The 27,012-nt window shown below is 46.2% G+C and overlaps 1 protein-coding gene and 1 long non-coding RNA gene across 2 annotated transcripts in view; both read right to left on the reverse strand.

Moving 5' to 3' along the window:
• LOC144953537 (uncharacterized) overlaps nucleotides 1-27,012 on the reverse strand; it is a 206,453-nt gene that overhangs the window by 11,167 nt on the left and 168,274 nt on the right. The gene's annotated exons all lie outside the window — the stretch shown is intronic.
• Nucleotides 725-17,736, reverse strand: LOC144953576 (uncharacterized). The gene is made up of 3 exons (XR_013640836.1): nucleotides 17,687-17,736; nucleotides 16,347-16,537; nucleotides 725-3,874 (listed from the first exon to the last, which is right to left on the reverse strand). It is a non-coding gene; the product is annotated as an uncharacterized LOC144953576 (long non-coding RNA).

Genomic DNA, 27,012 nt, shown 5'->3' on the forward strand with positions numbered 1-27,012 from the left:
AAACAAGATGTATTGTAAGAGTCACTTTATTTTTCATTAATATTAAAGAAGTGAAGTTGCCTTTACATGCTTAAGCTGTTAATTTATTCATTGCATGGGTGGACCTTATCCTTATCAATCATCCAGACATTTGCCCCCCCTGAGAGATTTTGCAGGAGCCGCCACTGCTATTGTGTCATTCAAAACCCAGTCATTGCATGCTAATGTCATGGTCAATATTTGTGTAATTCCAAACATCCAGAAATTACATAATGGAGATTACACATCAAGCATCGCCCCCTCGTGACAGACTCATGCCCACATGCAGGCTGGTGCAGGGCCACCTTATGCCACACAGGGGCAGCTTCCACTTGGGGGTGCTCTTCGAGTGTTTGTGATGAGATATGATACAAAACTCAGAGTTGCCGAGGCAATTAAGCAAGTACCATATAAAACACATTCCTGCAGAGGGAGCTGGTAGTAACGTTGGGTTGTTCGGTCAATGGCCAGGGTCAACGGCGGCGTGGTGTATTCCGCAAATATGCCCGACTGTGAGGGCGGGCACAAGCCGGCGTGAGTAGATTAAACGTTGAGTTTTATAAGGGCACCACGGGGTGATCATCCCCTCCCCACCCAGCCCCACCCCCCACCCAGCCCCTCCCCACCCAGCCCCTCCCCACCCAGCGCCTCCCCACCCAGCCCTACCCTCCCCACCCTCCCCTCTCCACCCAGCCCCACCCCTCCCATTTTTGGATGCATGACAGACGGACGGACAGGATAATCCCCTGTGGGCTAGTGTAACCAGGAGGTTACTACCAGTATGACATTGGGAGCTTATTGGCTCTCGCTCCTGGTTAGATATCTACCCAACCCACAGGTTCACAAACTCTGGCTGCTCTTACGCTGCAGGTTGAACCTAGAAATTGAGTGTTCAACTCCACATTCTTTCATTAAAGGCCTGTGACAAAGGTGAATCTATTGTCTCAAGCTTACACATCTACCGGGTCTCCATTTGACTTGGTATTGTCTAAGAATTTCACCCACACCTCTACTTGAACATACTGCTTGGAGTTGCCTCGCTCTGCATCAGTCAGAATTCCCCTCTGTTTCACGTTGCCTCCATCGATGTGAAGGTCGGATTTTGGAGTTGAATCTTCATCTACATATTTTATCTTCAATTATTCGCTATTCAAATCACTTCGATTTCAGACTCCACTCCTTGAGGATCTTCTGATGCCTGTGTGTTATCTGTTGTCTTTGAAGATGTGATCATGAATGTGCAAACGCCTTCCCTTACAGATTGCACTTGAAAGATGTATCTCCTGTGTGTGTTCTCTGGTGTTTATTAGGAGCAGATTAAACTGAAAATGCTTTGCCACACACAGTACACTTAAAGGGCTTTTTCCGGTGTGTGTTCTCTGGTGGCTCTAAATAACTGATGACCATGAAAATTTCTTCTCACACACAGTGCGCTTAAAAGGTTTCTTTCCTGTGTGTGTTCTCTGATGCTGTGTCAAATTTCCAGTACAATCCATGCTGTTTGCATTCTGGTCGCATTGTTTGAATATATGAATAAGTATGTTTCCATACTTATTCATATATTCAGGGTATAATAAAAAAGATTCCCTAATTCATCACACGGGCTGTTAAGGCATATAATGAGGGCTAATATGCCTGAAAACCCTATTATGTTCAAAATGAATGTCAACCCAAAATTCCAAGCACACAATTTTGACTGTCTGGCTACCAAAAGAATATTTATAAAATTAAAATTCAGCAAATATATCAAAGGATGTTGAAAATAACACTATTTGTATTATGCAGAAATGTATAAATTAATGTTCAATCGCAACTTCGAGGCGTGAAGCCAGGCTCAGACTTGTTTGAATGCTTTGATGAACAGATCTAACTTTAGCTGGAAATGTGCTGTCTTAATATATTTTACAGCAGATACAAACTTGACACTGTCACACACTGGCATGGTAAAATGTGATGGTGTGTCCAGAACCATGCCTGGCCGCCTTCATCTGCTCAGTATTAATGTTTCCTCACTTCACTATGTAATTATTTGAGGATCAATCAACATAGAAGTCCATAATAAGTTCAGCTTTCACTTATCAATGATGTTTGCTGTCGACGATTATCAAACTCTAATTGTTGAATTCATACTGCAGTGATATAACTGCGCCACCGCTCCTCACATAGATAAAGTCTTACATACACATGCATTGCACGTGAATCATTAACATATGCTATAAAAAAACAGCCACATTTATGACGAATTGGAATTAATCTCATCAGTGCTCATGCCATGATAGGTGCAATTTAAGGCCATGTAAGTGTGGATCACTTGTCAGTAGAGCATGCGAATGGTCCAGGTGTCAAGAGATGACTGACAGATGCACCAGCTGTGCTCCCAGCTTTCTTTCTGCATTTAAGCACCCAGCGTTCCACCCATTCATGTGAGCGTCGCTCATTCGACCTCATCATTGTTGCAGAGCAAATACCTCCAACTGCCCTGCAGCATACCTTACGGGCCTCCTCCAGAGACCGATCTTCACACCTGGCACCAGTCATCGGCAGGTCCGATCACCTCCACATCCTCTAATCTCTTCTCTAGCCAATGCCATGACTGTTTTAGCCCATAATATCTGGACTAACAGAAGCTGCTTGAGCATGCGGTGTCTGGGAATGTGGGATTCATGGTCAAACCAATGGAGCCTTGCCTGCCAAATAGACTCACTGATTATATGCTATATTAATATATTTTGGATCTGTAAGCTTCTAATACAATATAGTCTGGTTCAATAGCGGATTGATCATAAGCAGGCCAGCCTTCATTGTATAGGCCAGCACAGACGGTTATTTAATAATAATAATAGTTCAATTTGTAACGCGCGCAAATTTGCAGACGTAGTGGCCGCAACTCAGAGGCGCGGAGCCAAGCTCAGAGTCGCTCGAAAGCATGATTGTAGAGGTTTTTTAAGTCTCTCTTGAAAGAGGCGATTGAGGTGATGCTGCGAATATGCAGAGGGATATCGTTCCAGACTGTTGGGGCTGCCACCGAGAAGCGGCGCATAGACATGACCATCCTGGATCTTGGTATCAAGAGGAGGTCGTGAGTCGCGCTGCGCAGGCATCTGCCGTGTGCTGAGCTGCAAGTTGTCAATAATGAAGAAAGGTACGGCGGGCAGGCGGATATGAAGGCATTGTGGCAGAGGCAGGCGGTCTTGTATGTGACCCTACTGGCGATGGGTAGCCAGTTGAGAGCACGGAGACAAGCTAGTGAGTCGAGACGGGATGAGTGTGGGAAATGACGACGCGTGCTAGGTTGTTTTGTAGTCTTTGAAGTTTCTTTAGGTTGCCAGCTGAGGTCCGGACTCGGCCGGAGTTGCAATAGTCAAGGCGAGACCCAACTATGCAACATGCCAATGTGTTGGCAATTTCAGTAGAGATTTAAATAAGTTAATATTTGCATCCACAGAGAAAGGAGTAATATCTGTAGCCAAGAAGACTCCCAGCAGCTTTGTTCTTTCGTTTCTTTCTAAAGCTGCTTGTCCTGGTGAGGGTCGCAGTGGCAGCACGTTGAGTATGGCGGTCCAGGCCTCCCTTTCCCTGGCGACAGACTCGAGCTCTTTGTTGGGAATTCCTAAGCGTTCCCAGGCCAGCCGAGTGACAGTCCCACCAGCGTGTCCTGGGCCAGCCCCGGGGTGTTCACCCAGTGGCACATGCCTGGTAGAGTTCCAGGGGGAGTCCAATGGGGGGGCATCCATACATATATTCTGTATTGATATCATCCCTGGGGCCCGGCCCAGGGTTGTGTTCGCCAACAAGCACCTTGTGGCCGGGAGACCCACGTATCCCGGTCTGAACAACTCTGCAGAGCAAGCGTCAGCTGCAGACAGAAAAACATATCCACACCATCTCCATGAGTATTGAGGCACAGAGGAATGCATATATACACAGTCACACATGACTTACACGTTTATACATATTCATATTTTCAAGATATAGTGAAAGAGATTCCCCAATTCATCACACGGGCTGTTAAGGCACACAATGAGAGGGCAAATGGTCATAAATATGCCTGGACACCCGAGTATCTTCAAATTGAATGTTTACCAAAAACTCCAAGCACACAATTTCGGTTGTCTAGCTACAACAGGAATATTTATTTAAGAAAAATGAGCTAACATAGCAAAGGCTGTTGAAAAGAATACTATTTGTATTATGCAGAAATGTATAAATTAATGTTCATTTGCAACTTAGAGGTGTGAAGCCAGGCTCAGATGAGCTTGAATGCGAGGATGAACAGATCTAACTTCAGCTGCATATGTGCAGTGTTAATTTCCTGACTGTTTCCATTCTTATAAAATCTTGTTCTGTACCTGTTGAATTCCATAGCTAAATGGGGCCTTGCATATGTTCTACAAAAAGATCACCTCCCTGGGAAAATCTTGACTTAAAACTTTTGTCACAGCAGGAATTCATATTCTTTGGTTATTTCGGAAAAGTCACGTAGATAGAAAATAATAATTCAAATAAAGTGAATAGACGAAAAAAACGACTAATGTAGACTGTAGCCTGGTTATTAACCTCAGTGAGCATACTGGCCGTCTATAATGTAGACTGTAGCCTGGTTCTTAACCTCCGTTAGTGTATTGGCAGTCTATAATGTAGACTATTGCCTGTTTTTTTGATGAGACCTTTGCAATGGACGAGACCTTGGCGATGGACACTCACAGCTTTGTATAGAAAAAAAGTCCAGGCAGCTCCAACATAGTGTTACAGAAACTAATGAAAGAATGCTGCTAGACTAATTTGAAGTGAGACTTTGGATGCCAAACCAGAGCTGGTCGTGAACACATTAACCAGGTATAGGAGCTCCTCCACCACGTGTAGAACTACCTGATTATTCATGGAGAGCTGAGCAGGTGCAGTGTTGTATGACATTAAATTCCCAGGGAGGTGTTCTTTGGGTCTTTCGGTAAAGTCACGTCACTTTACCGAAAGACCCAAAGAATATGAATTCCTGCAGTTACGAAAGCTATAAGTCAAGATTTTCCCAGGGAGGTGATCTTTTTGTAGAACATATGCAAGGACCCATTTCGTCATAGAATTCTCCATGTACAGAACACGATTTTACAACTCAATATCTTTGAGTAGCCATGACCAGATCATCAACATGCGTAACATGGTTGACCAGCAGGGGACGATCCCTTGACGACAGCCAGGCATCGATTAGCATATCATTGTTACTGTATGAAATGCAATTTTTTATAGGGCCATTGTGAGCTTCTCAAAACACATCATTATTTGAAAATGCTACGTAATGTAATGCATGGGGCCAGAGGGAATTTCAGCCACAAGCCAAATTGAACAAGAAAGGGATCCGACTCCTGGTCACGCAGCTTTAGATGGGCCAGCCAAAAATCATAAAAATCCTCAACGAATGTGAGCAGAGGCAGAGACATCGAAAACAAAAAAACAATCCAAAACCCCAAACCTATTTATGGTACTATAGGCCGTAATTACACCAAGAAAGCAGAGATCTAGTTTCTGCTGAAAATCCGTACCCCTGTGTTATAGCTGATGGACAGAAAATACAACAGCGCGGAGGTTACATTCTTGAAAAGTGCCGTGTGAAAGCTAAAATGCCGATATTCAATACTAAACCCTTACCTAAATAATGGGGTTAGGTAAACGGCAACTAAACTATACATCACAATTGAAATAAGTACTGTACTGTATTCCAAATAAACTAAATTACTGAAATAAATGTGGAGAAACTGTATACAAAACATTCCAAGATGAGTATAAATGTATATAAATAAAGCAGACTGTGTTTTTTTGAGAACCAAATTGCGCCAACACTATGAAACATACACACATCAAAAATTCCATACGTACTCAAGGAAGGTTATTATGTTTTTCACGAAATTTTTAGCTTACCTGTTCACCTTCAACACCTGTAACCTGCACACTGTTGTATGTGTCGGGTTATGAAATTTTGATGAAAATAATAAAAATTAATAATTTTCCAAAAAATGCGCAAATCGCATTAATTATGTTAATGTGTGTATTAACATGCATAAATTATGATAATGCATGTGATTATATGCATAAATTATGATAATCGCTGAGATAATCGTAGTAATTTATGCGGATGCTTGCGATGATGTTAATGTGTGCAGTTGTGATAATTAGGCTTAGCTTCGTTTATCCAGAGTTATATCAATCAGGATAACACGATTATCGTCGATTAAACATTTACTGATTATCTTAGTGTGTTTATATTATTTTAGGTCTCCAGTTTCATATCTCATCACAGGATACAGTTATCAAGAATAAGATAGTTTTGCATGGACTTGGAAAGAAGCACTCGAACAGTTGGTGTTAAGCAATTTTATTCTAACAAGCATGTGACATTCTATCATGCAGGTCAAGCATGCGTCAATAATTCAGGAATAACCAAACTCTTATGCATTTGCGATACTATGCATTCGATTAATATGAATAACTAAAATATCTTATGCAATTACGATATTATGCATTTGACTAAAATGAATTAATAAACACTTATGCATTTGCGATACTATGCAATTACCTAATATGAATGACTAAATATTTCTTATTCATGTACTCGACGGCAGCACTGCTTTGCACGATCAGTTGATATTGAACGCACCACCTCAAAATGGCAACCCTTTTTGAAACGCAAAGACAATATTTTTTTTAGTCTTATTCGTGTGCGTGCTGTGTGTGCGTTGTCCCCTCGTAATATTAATTGTGTCGTTAGCTTGTGAGGTGTAGGAGGATACAAACAGCGGCCAGAAGTTTTCTCTGGCTTGGGCGTGGCCGCCGCGAGCCCCTGCGTGTCTCTGCTTGTGCGCTCTCTCTCTCTCTCCACTGCTGGATGACGAGTTGGCACGACGCTCAGTGACGCCCGGTGACGTCCGAGTCGTGCTGCTCTTGCGCTCTCTCTCCCTCTACTGCTAGATGACGAGTCGGCACGACGCTCGGTGACGCCCGGTGACGTCCGAGTCGTGCTGCTCTTGCGCTCTCTCTCTCTCCACTGCTGGATGACGAGTTGGCACGACGCTCGGTGACGCCCGGTGACGTCCGAGTCGTGCTGCTCTTGCGCTCTCTCTCTCTCCACTGCTGGATGACGAGTTGGCACGACGCTCGGTGACGCCCGGTGACGTCCGAGTCGTGCTGCTCTTGCGCTCTCTCTCTCTCCACTGCTGGATGACGAGTTGGCACGACGCTCGGTGACGCCCGGTGACGTCCGAGTCGTGCTGCTCTTGCGCTCTCTCTCTCTCCACTGCTGGATGACGAGTTGGCACGACGCTCGGTGACGCCCGGTGACGTCCGAGTCGTGCTGCTCTTGCGCTCTCTCTCTCCCCACTGCTGGATGACGAGTCGGTTTTGGTTGATGCTGGTTGATCTGGGTGTGTATTAGACACACGGCGCATTCAACAGCGCTGTCCTTCTCCTCACAGCCGTTTGACCAGGCTTTCTCCACTGCTTCGCGCTCTCTGCTTTGCTCGCTTGGTCGACGCTTGGCGATCTCCGCCCTTTTACAGGTTGATTGCTTGTCGTCGCTCGTCACTCTCTCTGCTCCGTGCTTCCCTTGTTCGTGCAGCTGCCAGCTTCACTCGCACTTAACTTCGTTCTGCGAGAAGCGACACCTGCTATCGGCATCGGTGTTTCGTTTCCTCACGACGCTCCGCCAGCCGGAGCACGGCTGAAACCCAGCCCCGACCCAGGTTGAACTCAGACTTCTGCGACTCGAACGACCCCTCCTCGTTCCATCACTTCTCGAGGCACAACCGCCCCAGCTCTCTTGCGAGCCCCGTCGCAACACTGCGTCGCAAGCCGAGTTGTGAGACTGAGCGCGACTCGGACAGACTGCTCTCAGACTGTCACTTTAACGATGTCTCGTCGTTCCATCTCTCCTCGAGGCACGACGCGCCTCCGCTCTCTTGCGAGCCCCGTCGCAACACCGCGTCGCAAGCCGAGTTGCGAGACTGAGCACGACTCAACCCAGACTGCTCTCAGGCTGCCACTTTAACGATGTCTCGTCGTCCCATCTCTTCTCGAGGCACGACTGCCACAGCTCCCTTGCGTGCCCCGTCGCACCGCTGAGCGCGACTCGGACCGACTCAACCCAGACTGTCCTTTCGCGGTGTGCGCCCGTGCCTAACTCAAAACGTGACTCCCCTCTCTTCGCGTCTCTTGCGAGAGAAAACAAACAAGACAGAGCGAGAAGAAGCAGACACCCCCCCCCCCTTGTGACCTTTTGCTCCCTCCTTGCCCGTCAGACCCCGCTGGAAGACAAACGTGGCTGAGGAGATGTTTGTAATACATTTATGTGGTCCTGTGTGTTACATTTATTCTTGAATTATATTTTATGAGTTCCTTCGGTCTTAGTATCGTGGTAATCATTCGTCTATGTTTAATGAATATTCGTAATGATTCTCGTCACATTATTATTTTGGCTTCGCCAAGTTTAGTTCTCCAGAGATTGGTGTTTATTCTGAGTTATATTTTAATGTCCTGAGGTTAAGCGTAATTATGTTTCCACTTAAGCTTTCTGGAATTCGTACTCTTTAGTTTTTATTTTTATTTTTTTGGAAGGTCGTGTAGGTAGGAAACATATAATAATAGAAAAAATATTATTGTTTGTTGGTTAATTATCTTTGTTAAGTTTCTACTTTTCGGTAAGGAAAACGTTAAGAAAACGCGAAGTTTCAACCGTTATTTATTCTGCCCTTATCTGTACATCTCCAGATGTCTTGGGAGGCTAGTCCATACATCTTTTGTCCATCTGGATGTCTATGACCTCTTTGTGACCGAATTCTCAACATTTTAACCGCCCTCCATGTTTCATGGATTCCTGGTGTGCTTGTGAGGAGAAGTGAGTTGTTTTCATTAATTAATTAAAAAAAAAGGTGTATATATATAGATTAAAAAAATTTTATTATATATTTTTTTGAATTGTTCTTAATTAAAAAAAGGGTATAGACACAACAACACTCCAACACCCTGCCGCTGCTATATTTTTTCTCATTTACCACATTATCCTTACATATTATAAGGCCAGCATTTTTCCCACAAAATTCATTAACTTCCGGCTCCTTACTGTCCTCTCTGCACACGCACAGCTCACCTCTAATATACTGCAATATTTCATCATGGAACCTTTGCCAGTACCAAAATATGAGAATAGGTTTTCCACGTTTTTCTGGCAACAAAACAGGTGTTAAGATGTTAAAACACCAAACTGAAACCTTTTACAAGTGTAATGGGTTCTGGAGACACTTGTAGAGGTAACTTCTTTATTACAGTGATACCTTGGTTCACGAACGCTTCAGTTCACGAACAACTCGGTTCACGAATAGAAAATTTCATAAAAATATGCTCCGGTTCACGAACTCCGCTTCGGTTCACGAACAGGAGCCGCGGCCATTTTTATGCTAATTCCAGGCTGTCACATGGTCGTGACTTCCTGTAGGAAGATCGTGGAGAGAAGCAGAGACAGAAAGAAGTACTGTGAGTACTGTGAAGACACTTTGAGTGACTTTTTGGTGTGCTTTTTAGCACATACAGTACTGTACTACTGTACTGTACAATACTGTACTTACTGTATTGTACAGTTCACCCGTTTGAGTGCTTACTGGGACTCTCCCTCCAAAAAATAACCGCCTCCCACCCGCCTCCCACCTGCCTTCCTCCATGCCAGAAGTCATCTCAAGCAAGGTTAGTGTTCTCTCTTTATACATTACTATACTGTACAGTACTACAGTAATGTGTATTGTCATTTGTTTCATATTTTTGTGCTTCAAAAACCAAAAAAAAAGGTCAGAACGGATTAACCGGATTTACATTGAACCCTATGGGAAAATGTGCCTCGGTTCACGACCAATTCGGTTCACGACCAGAGTCAGTTCACGAATTAAGTTCGTGAACCGAGGTATCACTGTACAATCCAACACTCCAACAGTCATTTTACTCTGTTACAGCCTAGGTGCACAGCTTAGATCCACTACTCTGGCTACACTCTGGAACTCGCCCTCACAAGGACGTACAGCCGGGAGTTCCAGAGTCCCACCACTGGCTCTCACAGCATCCCAGGGTCCTGAGATGGCTGGTCTTGGGTCTTGGGTCTTGAGCTACAACTGGCCCTGATCGTCCAGGGAGCTCCCCTTTTATGCCTAGTCCCCAACGAGGGGTGGGGCCGTGTGCGCCCCCAGATATCCCACAGAGCACACACAGCCCCCCCCGTTGGTGGCGCCAAGGGGCTTAAGCGTCTGGGCCGCCCGGGAACCCAGCGCCTGGCGCCAAGAGGCTTAAGCGTCTGGGTCGCCTGGGAACCCAGTGCCCGGCGCCAAGGGGCCCAAGCGCCTGGGCCGCCCAGGGTCCCAGAGCCCCCAGCAGCCCCCTCCCTTCTTATGTCACTACACAAGGAATCATGTGTGCATTAACCACAATACTTGTGGTCAGAATGCAAACAAAAACATACTCTGATAGAAAATGCATTCTTGATTTGAAGCTTTCGTAACTGTAGGAACTCATACTCTTTGGTTCTTTCGGGAAAGTCACATAGGTATAAAATAAATCACGACGTTTCGGGTGCAACACAAGCGTCCGTTATCAGGTGGGAAAGCATGGTCTGAGGCAGACTGTTTAAAAAGGTTTGAAATGGGTGTAGCCCAAGGGTCATAAAGAAGTGGCCAGGGCTAGTGTTGTTAATGTGATAAATTAGCATGTTAATGTGAAATCGAAGAGTCGTGCAATCCAAAACGGCCTCCCTATGATAGAGAAGGAGCGAGGTTCTACCTGGGTAAACAACTACCACCACGACAACAATAACCACGATGTGAACTTCTCACTTCGGATCTCAGTGAGCACGCACTAAAATAAATCACGCTTGCTAACACAGAGCGCACGCCCGGGATATACTGCCGAGATCATCGATGACCTCGCTGCCGAGAAAGTTCAGCAGTATCTGACAAGCACAACGGGGTGGCAGCCAGATGCCAATTGCCCAAATCCCCCATTTAACATCCTTGCCGAGCACGCGCACATGTGTGTGTGAGATTTGCTCGCGAGCGTGCGGAATTCCGATGGCTGGGACGAGATAGCACCATTGCAAGTATTCTTCTAGAGGAGGAGAAGCTCGCCAGGACGGTGAGGGGGGGGGGGGGGGTCGAGGAAGCCTCCGGGATCCCGTGAGACAACCCCAGGATGGGTGGCAGGGATACAGACTGGTATAGGAGATATCGTAGGCCATGTGACTCAAGTACGCAAGGAGGTAACCCAAGTATGCGGGGAGGTAACCCAAGTACACCTGAATGTGACCAAGCTGCAGTCCACAGCGGAGATAGTCCAGTCCAAGGTGGGAGGGCTACGCTCCATGGTCGGGCGGCTACCCAGGCGAGTATCTCAATAAGAGGCAGAACTCGAACAAATGCGCACTGGGAGGGTAAGGGGGAGTGAGAAAGGGGCCTCTAAAGGAGCCACCGCCCTTCCCCGTGCGTGCTATCTATAGTGAGGGAAAAAAGTATTTGATCCCCTGCTGATTTTGAACGTTTGCCCATTGACACAGAAATGACCAGTCTATAATTTAATGGTAGGTTTATTTGAACAGTGAGAGGCATAATAACAACAATAAAATCCAGAAAAACGCATGTTAAAATGTTATAAATTAATTTGCATTTTCATGAGGGAAATAAGTATTTGACCCCCTCTCAATCAGAAATATTTCTGGCTCCCAGGTGTCTTTTATACAGGTAACGAGCTGAGATTAGGAGCACACTCTTAAAGGGAGTGCTCCTAATCTCAGCTTGTTACCTGTATAAAAGACACCTGTTCACAGAAGCAATCAATCAAATTCCAAACTCTATACCATGGCCAAGACCAAAGAGCTCTCCAAGGATGTCAGGGATGAGATTGTAGACCTACACAAGGCTGGAATGGGCTACAAGACCATCACCAAGCAGCTTGGTGAAAAGGTGACAACAGTTGGTGCGATTATTCGCAAATGGAAGAAACACAAAAAAACTGTCAATCTCCCTCGGCCTGGGGCTCCATGGAAGATCTCACCTCGTGGAGTTGCAATGATCATGAGAACGGTGAGGAATCAGCCCAGAACTACACGGGAGGATTTTGTCAATGATCTCAAGGCAGCTGGGACCATAGTCACCAAGAAAACAGTTGGTAACAAACTATGCCATGAAGGACTGAAATCCTGCAGCGCCCGCAAGGTCCCCCTGCTCAAGAAAGCACATATACATGCCCGTCTGAAGTTTGACAATGAATATCTGAATGATTCAGAGGACAACTAGGTGGTCAGATGAGACCAAAATGGAGCTCTTTGGCATCAACTCAACTCGCCGTGTTTGGAGGAGAAGGAATGCTGCCTATGACACCAAGAACACCATCCCCACCGTCAAACATAGAGGTGGAAACATTATGCTTTGGGGCTGTTTTTCTGCTAAGGGGACAGAACAACTTCACCGCATCAAAGGGACGATGGACGGGGCCATTGTTGTGTCTATACCCTTTTTTTTTTATTAAGAACAATTCAAAAAAAATGTATTATATTTTTATATTATCTATATATCTTTTTTTTTTAATTAAACAATGAAAACAACTCACTTCTCCTCACAAGCACACCAGGAATCCATGAAACATGGAGGGCGGTTAAAATGTTGAGAATTCGGTCACAAAGAGGTCATAGACATCCAGATGGACAAAAGATGTATGGACTAGCCTCCCAAGACATCTGGAGATGTACAGATAAGGTGCAGAGTAAATAACGGTTGCAACTCGCGTTTTCTTAACGTTTTCCTTACCGAAAAGTAGAAACTTAACAAAGATAATTAACCAACAAACAATAATATTTTTTTTTTATTAGTATATGTTTCCTACCTACACGACCTTCCTAAAAACTAAAGAGTACGAATTCCAGAAAGCTTAAGTGGAAACATAGTTGCACTTAACCTCAGGACATTAAAATATAACTCAGAATAAAACACCAATCTCTGGAGAACTAAACTTGGCGAAGCCCCAAAATAATAATGTGACGAAGATCATTACGAATATTCATTAAACATAGACGAATGATAACCACGATACTAAGACCGAAGGAACTCATAAAATATAATTCAAGAATAAATGTAACACACAGGACCACATAAGGATCGCATACATCTCCTCGACCACCTTTGTCTTCCAGCGGGGTCTGACCTCAGAATGACCCACGCAGGCCAAGCAAGGAGGGAGCAAAAAGGTCACAGGGGGGAATCGGTGCCTGACATTCCAAAGATATCTGTTTTTTTATTCTGTTTGTTTTCTCTCGCAAGAGACGCGGAGAGAGGAGAGGGGAGTCACGTTTTGAGTTAGGCACGGACACACACCGCCTGAGGGCAGTCAGTCCGAGTCGCGCTCAGCGTTGCGACGGGGCACGCAAGGGAGCTGTGGCAGTCGTGCCTCGAGAAGAGATGGGACGACGAGACATCGTTAAAGTGGCAGCCTGAGAGCAGTCTGGGTCGAGTCGTGCTCAGTCTCGCAACTCGGCTTGCGACGCAGCGTTGCGACAGGGCTCGCAAGAGAGCTGGGGCAAATCGTGCCTCGAGGAGAGATGGAACGAGGAGGGGTCGTTCGAGTCGCAGAAGTCTGAGTTCAACCTGGGTCGAGGCTGGGTTTCAGCCGTGCTCCGGCTGGCGGAGCGTCGTGAGAAAACGAAACACCGATGCCGATAGCAGGTGTCGCTTCTCGCAGAACGAAGTTAAGTGCGAGTGAAGCTGGCAGCTGCACGAACAAGGGAAGCACGGAGCAGAGAGAGTGACGACAAGCAATGAACCTGTAAAAGGGCGGAGATCGCCAAGCGTCGACCAAGCGAGCAAAGCAGAGAGCGCGAAGCAGTGGAGGAAGCCTGGTCAAACGGCTGTGAGGGAGAGGACAGCGCCATCGAATGCGCCGTGTGCCTGAGGGCACACCGACCAACGACCAGTGTGAACACACAAGACGTCCAGAGCGACGGCGAGCATCGTGCCGACTCAACAATCAATCGAGCAGTGGAGAAGCCGGGGGCTGCCACCAAGAGAGCGCGAGCGCCACCGAGCGCCACCGAGCGACACCGAGCGACAACGAGCGCCACCCAGCACCACCGAGCCACACGAGCGACCGAGCATCTTCAAGGACAGCATCGTGCCAACTCGTCATCTAGCAGCAGTGGAGAGAGAGAGCGCAAGAGCAGCACGACTCGGACGTCACCGGGCGTCACCGAGCGTCGTGCCAACTCGTCATCTAGCAGTAGAGGGAGAGAGAGCGCAAGAGCAGCACGACTCGGACGTCACCGGGCGTCACCGAGCGTCGTGCCAACTCGTCATCCAGCAGTGGAGGGAGAGAGAGCGCACGAGCAGAGACACGCAGGGGCTCGCGGCGGCCACGCCCAACCCAGAGAAAACTTCTGGCCGCTGTTTGTATCCTCCTACACCACACAAGCTAACGACACAATTAATATTACGAGGGGACAACGCACACACAGCACGCACACGAATAGGACTTAAAAAGAAAATTGTCTTTGCGTTTCAAAAAGGGTTGCCATTTTGAGGTGGTGCGTTCAATATCAACTGATCGTGCAAGCAGTTGCTGCCGTCGAGTTACATGAATAAAAAATGTTTAGTCATTCATTTTCGTTAACTGCATAATCACGCCAATGAAGAAGTATTTTTAGTCATTCATTTTCGTTACTGCATAATCTTGTCCATGAATTTATTGACGTATACCTGCTTTTGCATGATAGAATGTCACATGCTTGTTAGAATAAAATTGCTTAACACCAACTGTTCGAGTGCTTCTTTCCAAGTCCATGCAAAACTGTCTTATTCATAAGAGCTGTTACCTGCGATGAGATATGAAAATGGAGACCTAAAATAACATAAACACACTAAGATAATCGGTAAACGTTTAATCGATGATAATCGTGTTATCCTGATTGATATAACCCTGGATAAACGAAACCAAGCTGAATTATCACAACTGCACACATTAACATAATCGCAAGCATACGCATAAATTACTACGATTATCTCCGCGATTATCATAATTTATGCATATAATTACACGCATTATCATAGTTTATGCATGTTAATACACGCATTAACATAATTAATGCGATTTGCGCATTTTTGGGAAAATTTTTAATTTTTATTATTTTTATCAAAATTTCATAACCCGACACATACAACACCATGTACCGTCAAATCTTGGGTGAGAACCTCCTTCCCTCAGCCAGGGCATTGAAAATGGGTCGTGGATGACAATGACCCAAAACACATGGCCAAGCCAACAAAGGAGTGGCTCAAGAAGAAGCACATTAAGGTCCTGGAGTGGCCTAGCCAGTCTCCAGACCTTAATCCCAAAGAAAATCTGTGGAGGGAGCTGAAGGTTCGAGTTGCCAAACGTCAGCCTCGAAACCTTAATGACTTGGAGAAGATCTGCAAAGAGTGGGACAAAATCCCTCCTGAGATGTGTGCAAACCTGGTGGCCAACTACAAGAAACGTCTGACCTCTGTGATTGCCAACAAGGGGTTTGCCACCAAGTACTAAGTCATGTTTTGCAGAGGGGTCAAATACTTATTTCCCTCATTAAAATGAAAATCAATTTATAAATTTTTGATATGCGTTTTTCTGGATTTTTGATGTTGTTATTCTGTCTCTCATTATTCAAATAAACCTACCATTAAAATTATAGACTGCTTATTTCTTTGTCAGTGGGCAAACGTATAAAATCAGCAGGGGATCAAATACTTTTTTCCCTCACTGTACGCGACCAATGGGGGAATCTCGTGAGAGACTGTCCCCAGATCGCCTGCACGAGAGAAGCACCAGGGTTAAACACCAAGGCCTCCTTAAAGAGGGGACCACAAAGGGGTGCAATCGACGTGGTCCAAACACAAATAAACTGTCATGATAAAGATGAGCGAGTGACCCCCACGCAGATGCCGACAACATCACCCCAGAATGCGGCGACTGCGGGTGACTGGCTGTGGGAGCTGATGGCAGGAATAATGGGGGCCACGTCGCTCGTGGAAGGGCAGGTGAACAGGCGGCGTACCCGTATTCTGCTGGACACGGAGGCGGTAACGTCACTCGTGAGTGCAACACACTGCAGCGTGGTCGGGGTTGAAGTGGGCCGCCTACAGGCCCCGGATCGTGCACTGCACACTGCAAGTGGAAGTGGGATGGGACTGCTGGGGAGGGTCACCCTTAAGGGTCGCCTCGTACACCAGGTGTGTAATCAGGAGTTATACGTGTCGAGCGTGTTATGCCACGAGTGTATTGCAGGTACCGACCTCCTGGAAAAGTTGGGGCTCAACGTGCAGCCCCGCCAACGATGCGCCACCGTGGAGGGCAGCGGGGAGCGGATTCCTTTCTTGGGACAAGAGCCGGGTTGCCCCCGCTTCGAGCCCGTGGCCGCTATCCTGGCGTCGGCCGTCACCGTCGGCATTGGTGTTCCACTGGGTTTTCCATTTTTGTCCCAAACCTAAACTCAAAATATATTTGGTGATGGTCAAACAGTTCAATGCAGGACCCACCTGAAACATAACCTTTAACTAAATAAGAAATTAAATTGGAAAACCCTCAAACACAGTACACTATTTAACATGTAGGCTTTCGCGACCAATATTATTCATAATATAGGTTTTTGGGTCAGATCGTCACCGCGCAACACGACCGCTCCCCACATTACACACACGGGGTACACTCACACAGAGTACTCTAACACACGGAGTACGCTCGCACACAGAGTGCACTTACGCACGCAGAGTACGCTTGAGGAGTACACTCACACAAATGAGTACACTCACTCACAGTATTTTTTTATTAGGGTCCTTCGATTTTTCCCTCACACATTTAGTAACATGCATTTAGATTATCTGGCTGCTATAATCTTCCACGTGATAAGCTATTTCGTTGAGCTATCATCTATGGCCAGGTGGCTTCTGACAAAGATCTAACAGCTCAGTGAGCCTTGGTTGGTAATATAAAAAAAGTTGTTTATCGGTCTAAAGGGTGCATCAGCAAAACCAACTCGGCAGAACGCTCCTGAATTAGAGTGCTGAGACTCATTGTGGTAATGTACTCGAGTGTGCACCATGGTGGCTGGGAGATGTTAATTGTCTCTCCTGGTTTACAGGAGGTTGTGGGTTCGATCCCGACCCCTCCTGTATATTTGGAGTTTGCGTGTCTCTCTCTCTCCCCGTGGTCGCGTGGATTTTCCCTCCACATTTAGAGTCAACATCACCACGCGTTTAGAGTATTTGACCGATATTCATTCCCACACATTGATAAGCCACTTTGTTTTGGGCAGGTCGCTTCTGAAAACAAGCGCGGTATAGCAGCTGAAGTGGGCTTGGCCTGGTAAGATAAAAAAAACTGTATAAATATTTAAAAGAAAAAAAGTTTGAAAGTCGTGAGCCAGATGAAGACAAATTAAACTTAAGCAGAGAATCAAATCAAATGCAATCAGGCAAGGGCAAGGCCCTGCGTTGTAATGTTCCAACCTGGACATCGATTCCATACTCGCTGCTACTCAATTGATATCCCTATGAGGGGGAGAAGGAGCGAGGCTCTACCTGGGTAAACAACAACAACCACCACCGCAACAACAACCACGATGTGAACTTCTCACCTCGGATCTCAGTGAGCGCGCGCGCGGATCGGCAGCTTCCTGGTGTTTAGTGACGTCACGCGGCAGCAGGTGACATGACGTCACTAGCGGGGTACACCTCCCCCTCACGCCGATGAGGTAATGCAGTGGTGAGGTCAGTGAGCGGGGTTAGAGTTTAAGTTCATCAAGATTCCTATTCCAATTTAAAGCTTTCGTGACTGCAGGGATTCATCTTCTTGGTTCTTTCGGTAAAGTCACGTAGAAGGGAAGTAATAAAATAATAAAAATAAAACATAATAAAAAAATTCTCACGACGTTTCGGCCACAACGCAAGGAGCCGTCCTCAGGTGAAAACCAGGTCTGTCAGGGCGACAGCGTCTGAATGAAACAGCACCATGCTTGGAGCATATATTTAAGCTGGGTTGGAAGGGGGGGAAATGGCGCCTTGACAAAAGAATTTGTATATCAAGAGGAATTTAGCATATTTATGGGAAATGCAGGTATGTGATTAGTACTACTTATGCCCGTGCATTATGCAGGATTAGCAGCATCAAAGGGAGGGGATATGGGAAATGCAGGTATGTGATTAACTCAGCTTATTGTAGAGTATATTTAGTATTCTGATGATACTATGTAGTTTATACTTTAGTTGTTTACGTGGTGGTTTTAGTTACTGCAGCTACATACTATTAACACTCCTTCCCTTTATTAATGCTACCCCTATCCCCTCCCTTTGATGCTGATAATCCTGCATAATGCACGGGCATAAGTAGTACTAATCACATACCTGCATTTCCCATATCCCCTCCCTTTGATGCTGCTAATCCTGCATAATGCACGGGCATAAGTAGTACTAATCACATACCTGCATTTCCCATAAATATGCTAAATTCCTCTTGATATACAGATTATTTTGTCAAGGCGCCCTTTCCCCCCTTCCAACCCAGCTTAAATATATGCTCCAAGCATGGTGCTGTTTCATTCAGACGCTGTCGCCCTGACAGACCTGGTTTTCATCTGAGGACGGCTGCTTGCGTTGTGGCCGAAACGTCGTGAGAATTATTTTATTATGTTTTATTTTTATTATTGTATTACTTCCCTTCTACGTGACTTTACCGAAAGAACCAAGAAGATGAATTCCTATTCAATTTATCCCTCTATTGAACATTGACCCTTTGGGTGCGTGAGCTCAACAACGTGAACATTGTGTGTACAAACTGTGTATACAGTGTATGTACAAACTGTGTATAGTGTGTGTGGGGGCCGTATAATATAAACACGTTCTACTTGATTAAAGTCTTTTTAATAAATGTATTCTCCTACAACATCAGAGTGTAGCACCACATTAAATACGCACTGCAATGGCAATAGTTTAAAGCGATTTGAAGCATGTTTAAAATTTTTTGGGGGGGAGGGTGGGCAGAGCTTTGTGACGTCATATTTGAGGGGGGGGGGCTGACTTTTTATGACGTCGTGTGACGAAGTAGGGGGGGTCAAAAATCGTCCAAAATCGCGTGACGTCATTTATGGACAGCCCCTGTATACAAACTGTGTGTACACTGTTGGCACAGTAGGGGACACAGGTGGTGCATCGGCCAGTCATCTCAGTTGAACCATAGCACCTGTTGTATATGTTGGTTATGAAAATTTGTTATGTGTTGTATGCGTGCGTAGGTGAAATTATTATGTTGTATATGTGGGTTATGAATATTCAGTGAAAATAATAATAATCAAATGAAATTTGGCCAAATGTGTAATTATCCGGAAATATGTTAATTTATGTAATTATGCACATTTAATTATGCCAATTCGAGAGGTAATCGTAGTAATTATGCGAGTGGGTGTAATTATGATAATGCAAGTCGTTATGATAACCAGACCCCGCCTCGGTGACGAGGGTGGGTTATCGATCGGAATAAGGCAATTAATCGTATGCAGTTATGCAGGTGTGGTGTAAGTATGCAAGATTAACTTAGATTAACTCGGCATCGTTGTCTAGGTTCGTCTCATTCTCGCTTTAACATTCCCAGAGTGGGTATTCGTGGTTATATTTTAGGTCCCCGGTTCACCCCGTTATCCCTTTAACATTTACTGAGTATGTATTAGTGTGTTTATTAAGGTCACCAAGTTCAGATCTCAACGCAGAAGCAGATCTTATGCATAGATTTCAGGAAAGAATCACACAACCACTTCTGTATTAATCAATTTATTACTAATTCAACCTCAACTATGATATAGTATGCGAACTCTCAATCCCGGAACGTCAACACGGCATCAATACAGTATCATCGACGATTGTCTGATTTCACTTTGACAACGGCACATGGATCCCGCATAACGCGATGGTTGTTAGTGAGAGAGAGAGTCGTTAAAATATGCAAATACTGTGCTAAGAAAAACCTTAACGTTAATGAATGATTATACTCAATATTGTTCACGCAGTACCGCACTCCTTATTGATCATACGCAACCCTTATCACGTTGTTAGCACCTTGGGTCACGGGACAGTTGAATATTCTGTAGAGGATGCGAGTACGTGCGGCGATTATGACTGAGAGATACTTGAAAGATTATACGGCGATAAAAAAACACAATCAAAAACAGTTATTATTCTTAAAGGCACCAATCTCAACAGATACATCGGCACGTTATCTGACAACAGAATGGCTCGGAGTAAGGGCCTGCGACGGTGCTCCTTTCCCGAAGATCGTTATCTTATACCAAGTTTACTAATTGGGGACCAGATCACCTGATAAGGATCTGGTGGGCCACCACTCCCCACGTGAGCGTGGCTCGGCGGAAGGAGGTGCCAAGAATCAATTCGTATTGATGGATCTGTTGGGAATTTATGCGATTAAGAGTACAGCCCACTAAATATTAAAGATAAAAATTACGAATACACTTATAAACGACGGATGGCCATCACTCGGTCTTCGTTGTGATGCCTTCACAGCCACGGATGGCTTATGGGTTCGAGTGTGTTTGAGTGGTAAGAGTTGTCTTGAATAGTCAGTGTTCGGAGTCGGTTCTTTATGTCAAACAGACGCCTGGTGGTCGTGTGGTGAGGGGGCGGTGCGCGTCATACGTATCAGTCGCTCCCCTGTCACCGTGGTGAAATGGTTTGGATGCCTGTTGATACGCTGTCGCAGTTCGGAACCCGGTCGGTAGGTGGCGCCCACAGCTCGCTCGCAGCGTGCAGTGTTGGGTCGTCAACCAGGGTGAGCACGGAGCCTCGTCGCCAAACCGCGACGCTCGCCACTCCGGCGGCAGCAGAGACCTCCGACTCGGCAGAGGTTGACCCACGCAGGCCGAGTTGAGCTGTCAAGCGGGTCTTGCCCGCCTGCAGAGGAGATGGGGAGCCGCTTGAGTCGAGCCCCGAGAGCCGGCTCCGGTGAGCCGATCGAACTCGGCTGAGTCCCAGACGAGCTGAAGAGTCGAGCCGACCCGCTGGTCGCAGCTCGCTCCTGAGTCGACCCTCCCGGTCGAGCTGAAGATGAGTCGAGCCGACCCGCTGGTCGCAGCTCGCTCCTGAGTCGACCCTCCCGGTCGAACTGAAGATGAGTCGAGCCGACCCGCTGGTCGCAGCTCGCTCCTGAGTCGACCCTCCCGGTCGAACTGGTTTCCAATGCTCAGGGTCCTTTCTTTTATGCCGAAAAATCCCTTTGGACCCTGCCCACAAGGCGGGGTTTCTTTCGATTTACTGTGTCAGGATCTGTCCGTAGGTAGGTGTGTCAATGTGTGTGTCCGTACGTCCGTATGTCCTTGTGTGCATCACTCACGGTATATTCCGTTGTCATACTCCCTCCATAAAATCCACGAGCAAACAATCAGGTGTTACAAATTGCCTCGAGGTCGTCTCTCTGTCTGGGTGCGATATTATCTCTTGTTTGGCCTTCTTCATGAACCAAAACACAGACGTTACAAATCGTCTCATAGGCATCTTTGTCCGTGTTGCACCACCTGGAGGGAGGGGCAACACTCCCTCCGACCCTCACTGACGCACAAAGAAATGGGTAAAAAGTTTTAACATTTGTCCCTTACCATTTCACAGTTATGATTCTGTATGTAACCTAAGGTCTGTCATTTCCCATCGTGGTGCTTGACTCAAGTGGAGGTGTTTCCCCGAGCGTATACACACTCCTATCCCGCGCTGCGGGGATACAAAGACGGCCGGGATCTCCCTTTCTCTCCGACCCTGGGTTTAACATCGCTCTTTTATTATGTATTTTATATTCGACCTAGTGGTGATTCATCCCGTTATGCTTCGGGTCGAGTTGTATATAAAGTATTAAAGTATGGAAATAACATTTCATATCAATAACTTTAGCCTACCCTGTTGTTAAATTCCGACTTTAACGTGACTTTAATAGCAATACAGAATAATTGAGCTTTTTGTCTTAACTAGGCGAACACGAACTTCTGGTGACCCCCGCAGCCTCGCTGTTCAGCTGAGCCTGCATCCTTGAGAGATGCACAACACCCTTATTCTCGTCTCACTGTGGTCATCCAACCTTCTGCTCTGGGAGTGTTATTAATTTCAGGACAAAGGCCCCCTCACGTTCTGACGTGCAGGGTTGTTTAAATCAGCTCCCTCCTCTGTGCACACAGCCTTGAGCTGGGTTTATCTTTGCTCCCTCCCCTGTGCACACGTGTTCCAATTAGCTCGGAATCCCTAAACACACAATCAGTGATGATTCCTGGCTTTCTGTGGTTGTGATTTAGACAAAGGCGCCTCTGCTTCCTTTAATTGCCTTTGAGTTGACACTGCCCTATTATTCGCCCATGTGCTGAGGTCATAGAATTCGTTTTGACTTCAGTAATATTAACATTCAGTATTGGATTAGCAAATGGGCAATGGTTCATTGATGTAGCTCGCAGCCTGGTCTCCAATTTGAGCGAGCGCGAGGATCGATAATTTAGCCTACTCTGTTGTTGAATTTCGAATTTTGACGTTACTTTAAAACCATGCAGGATGGTTGGGCTTTTTGCCTTAACTATGTCTGGCTGACTCTCCCACTGTCTCTGCCGCCTGCACGGGTGACATGTGCCCGTTTATCAGGCCTTATCTTTCCTTGAAGCAAGGTTGCAAATTCTGCCATCCTAGCCCTCCTCCAGTTCATTACTTAACAACACCTGGTGTTTTGCAGTTTGCTGCTTTTTGGTGTGTTTTCATTCATTATATATCAACCTTGGAAGAAGGGCTAGTATACAACACACCTGAGTCTGCCCTGTGACCTCCTGCCGGCGGGAGTTCGACACTTCACGTGGCCTTAACGTGCACATAGCCTGGCACAAGCGCCATGGTGACATCACCACCACGTATTGGCGAATGGCAGTCGTTGTTTTTGTTAGTGTGTTTGTGTATACAGTGTATGTGCAGACCGTGTGTACGCTGTATATACATTGTGTGTACACAATACGTCTACACTGCGTATGTGTACAGTTTGTGGGTGGTCCGAATCAGTCGGGCGGCATTATCTTTCCATCAGCTCTGCAATGCTGTGTGGAAGCTACCTGGCCTGTCGCTCTGCATGAAGCTTCGGGTCTTCTCGGCAACTGTCATGCCCTCCGTTCTCTAGGCATGTGAAACGTGGACCCCTCTAAATGGAACATCTGCGCTGGTTAGAAACATTGTCTGGCATGCCTACACTCAGATTGAGGGAAGCCAAGTGGTAGCGCATTCTATATTTATTGCAGAGGTTCAAGGTTCAAATCCGACAGGCACTCCTGGCTACTCCAGTAACATCAACCAAAATATGCACCATCTGCTTAAAGAGTGGATGTAAAACATATTGTGTCATTCAAAACACATAGGTCTTTGCATGTTGGTGTCATTGTCAAAATTTGAGAAATTCCAAATATTATCCAGAAATTGCACAACTGAGATTACACATCAATTATCGCCTATGACTGACTCATGCCCACATGCAGGCTAGTGCTGGGCCACCTTATGCCACACAGAGGCAGCTGCCACTTAGGAGTGCTCTTCGAGTGTTTGTGATGAGATATGATACAAAACTCCGAATTGCTGATGCAATTAAGCAAGTTTAACCCTTAGGCTTTCGCGACCAATATCATCCATAAGATTTTTTTGGGGTTAGATCGCGTAAATATAAATGCACTCTCTCTAGTCGTCTAGCCTAGCCTAAACCCAACCCTGACGGTGTAACACCGATGGCGCTGACCGAGACAGCCAACAACTATCCAGCCGCACAATATCTAGCGAAGATGACAGCGACGACGATACGAGCCCACTCCCAGAACCGGCAGCGCTGAACTCCTGCTCTCAGCTGCTTTTATTGTACCCAGCGCGGCCTGGCTCTGCCCTGGTCGCGCCTTTCTTCTTGAACCCTCTAGCAAGTTCCAGGGGCTTCCAGATAGGGTCTTCCATGACCCTTGCCCCAGTTCCTCTGCTCACTGGCGTGTGTATTATTTGTCCACAGCAGTTGCCGTTGCTTGACAACAGTCGGCGTTATTACACTACACTAGTGTGTTGGAAAACAAATCGCGTAGTAGCGGGTTTCACCAAACATTTAAATTAACGCGATCTAATTATGGGCAATTAAGCTCCACATGAATGCAAATATTATCATAATATAGTGAATGCTTGGGAGCTTATTGGCTCTTACTCCTGGTTAGAGATCTACCAAACCCACAGGTCCGCAAATACTGGCTGCTCTTACTCTGCAGTTTGAACCCAGGAATTGAGTGTTCAACTTCTCATTATTTCATAAAAGACCTGTGAAAAATCTGGTGAAGCTTCATTGTCTCAAGCTTACACATCTACCGGGTCTCCATTTGACTTTGTATTTTCTAAGAAGTCGAGCCACACCTCCACTTCCACAAACTGCTGGGAGTTGCCTCGCTCTGCCTCACAGTCAGAATTCTCCTCCTGCTTCACGTTGCCTCCACCGATGTGAAGGTCCTATTTTGGAGTTGAATCTTCATTTGCACATTTTACCGTCACTTCTTCGCTCTTCACTGCCGCATCTTCACATTTCACCTTCGCCTCTTCAAATTTCCCCTTGATACATTTGAATGTGTCCAAGCTGAGATTTTCTTGTAGTTCTTATCATTAAGGATGGGCGCCTTGCAGAACTTTTGACTTTCACAAGCCGATTTTAGACTCTGCTCCTTGGGGATCTTCTGATGCTTGTGTAATAGGTTCATATTAGGTGCACACATTTCTTGGGAGGCAACACTCATTTATTAATTAACACAACAGTGACTCAACAGTTACTCTTACTTTACACATAGGGTGGTGACCACCGACCTACCCTAGCTAATACACACTTCTCTCCTAGCTACTCTAGCGTGACCCAGCCAGGTGGGCTGCTGGCAGGTCCGCTCACTGGAGGAATTCTCTTTTTGGCATCTTCATGAGGCGTCTTCATTCTCGGCACGGGCAGCCTCGAACCCCCTGAGGCTGCTTATATGGGCCTCGGCGTGCCCGGCCTCACCCCGGCCACGCCACCCTTCGAGCACCCTCTCGAAGCCCCCCTGCTGTCCACGTGCCCCCCGAGGTCCCCCTGGGCCCCCGGCCCCCCACTCGGATTCGGTCACATGTCCAGCACCAGCCCTGACGTCATTCCCGCCTCCAGCCAGGATGACGTCATGTGTGTAGACCCACGTGGTAGAAACGCTCCCGGCACAGTGACGTCACACGTGTGCGTGTGTACACAGCAGCAACACCACAATCATTACACCTGTGTTCTCTGGTGATTTTTAAGAGCAGGTGAACCTGAAAATGCCTTCCCACACACACTGCACATGGTTTCTCCGTATGTTCTCTAGTGGATCTGAAGAACTGATGACCGTGCAAATGTCTTTTCACAGACAGTACTTTCTTTGGTGTTCTTTTAGTCTTATTAAATAATCTCAAACACAACTGTCGGCAGTGGCAGAGCATGCTTGTCAAGGACACTCAATTGATTTTGATAATGTTGAAGTGTTGTGTAAAACTAATTATTACTGGCCAAGACTAATTATATAATCCATTGAAATTGAGCGAAATACAAGTAACTTGAATCGCTCTGAAAGCTACAGGCTTAGTGCAGCCTGGAAGCATATTCTATTACAATTCCCATTCCTTATAGGGGAAACAAATAGCAATGAACAACAATTGAATGATTACCAATCTCCATATACATATGTAGTGCCGTAGATGGGCCACGCTTACCGGCAGTGGTAGACGAGGTCCATCTGTAAGGGTGCCCCGTACCGCCAAGGGGGGGGCGGGGGCTGCGGGGGATCTACGATCCCACGCAACGCCACCCCTCGATGGGCAAAGGGACATTAAAGGGGACCTCCCCAACTGATCGGGACCAGTCGCAGCTCAAGACCAAAGACCAGCTAACTTAGGACCCTGGACCCCCTCGCCCCGCTTGTCCTTGTAAGGGCCGGGACGCTGTGCGGGCCAGTGGTGGGACTCTGGGACTCGCGGCTCTACGTCCTTGTAAGAGCGAGTTCCGAGGAAGCCAGAGTCGAAACCCGCACCTTGGCTGGGTCAGGTCAGGTAGCCTCCCCTAGGGTAATTGTAGCCGGAGGACCCGAGAGCGTAGCCAGAGTAGGCTGTGTCCCTAGGCTGTGTCCCTAGGCTGTGTCCCTAGGCTGTGTCCCTAGGCTATAACAGAGGACTGTTGGAGTGTGGTATCGTAATAAAGAAGTTACCTCTACAAGTGTCTCTGGAACCCATTACACATAAAAGGCAAAGTTGTGATTATGTGACCGTTCAAAATGTTTCGCGTACTTCCCGACATGCAACAAACTTGCCATGTGGGTACTTTCCAGACTGTACACCATGCAAAATTATAAAAATCAACTTTTTATGGGGGGGGGGGGGGGGGGGGGAGGGGAGCTGTGACGTGTTGTATCTATGCCCTGTTTTCCAAAAAATAATATTAAGAATAATTAGGCAAAAAAAAAATTGTTTTTTTTTTACATTTATATATATATATTTTTTAATTAAATAATGAAAACAACCCGCTAACCCTCGCATGCCACACAAAGAAAAAAAAACCGTGGAAGGCCATTCGGAGCAGAGAGGTCAGAGACATCCAGATGGACAAAAGGTCGATGGCCTAACCTTCCCAAGACGTCTGGAGATGCACGGATATCGTGCAGAGCAGAGAAAAACAACTGTTGCAACTCGCGTTTTCTTTAACGTTTCCTTAACGAAAAGTAGAAACTTAACAAAAAGAATCAACCAGCCTACAATAGAGGCTTTTTATTAGTAATTCCCTCATTTTACTCGTATTCACCGCATATATATTATTTTGCATTGTATGTTTCTATCTACATGAGCTTACCAAAAACTAAAGAATACGAATTCCAGCTGTCAAGAAAGC

Source organism: Lampetra fluviatilis, chromosome 78, assembly GCF_964198595.1.
Source record: "Lampetra fluviatilis chromosome 78, kcLamFluv1.1, whole genome shotgun sequence".
NCBI lineage: Eukaryota > Metazoa > Chordata > Hyperoartia > Petromyzontiformes > Petromyzontidae > Lampetra > Lampetra fluviatilis.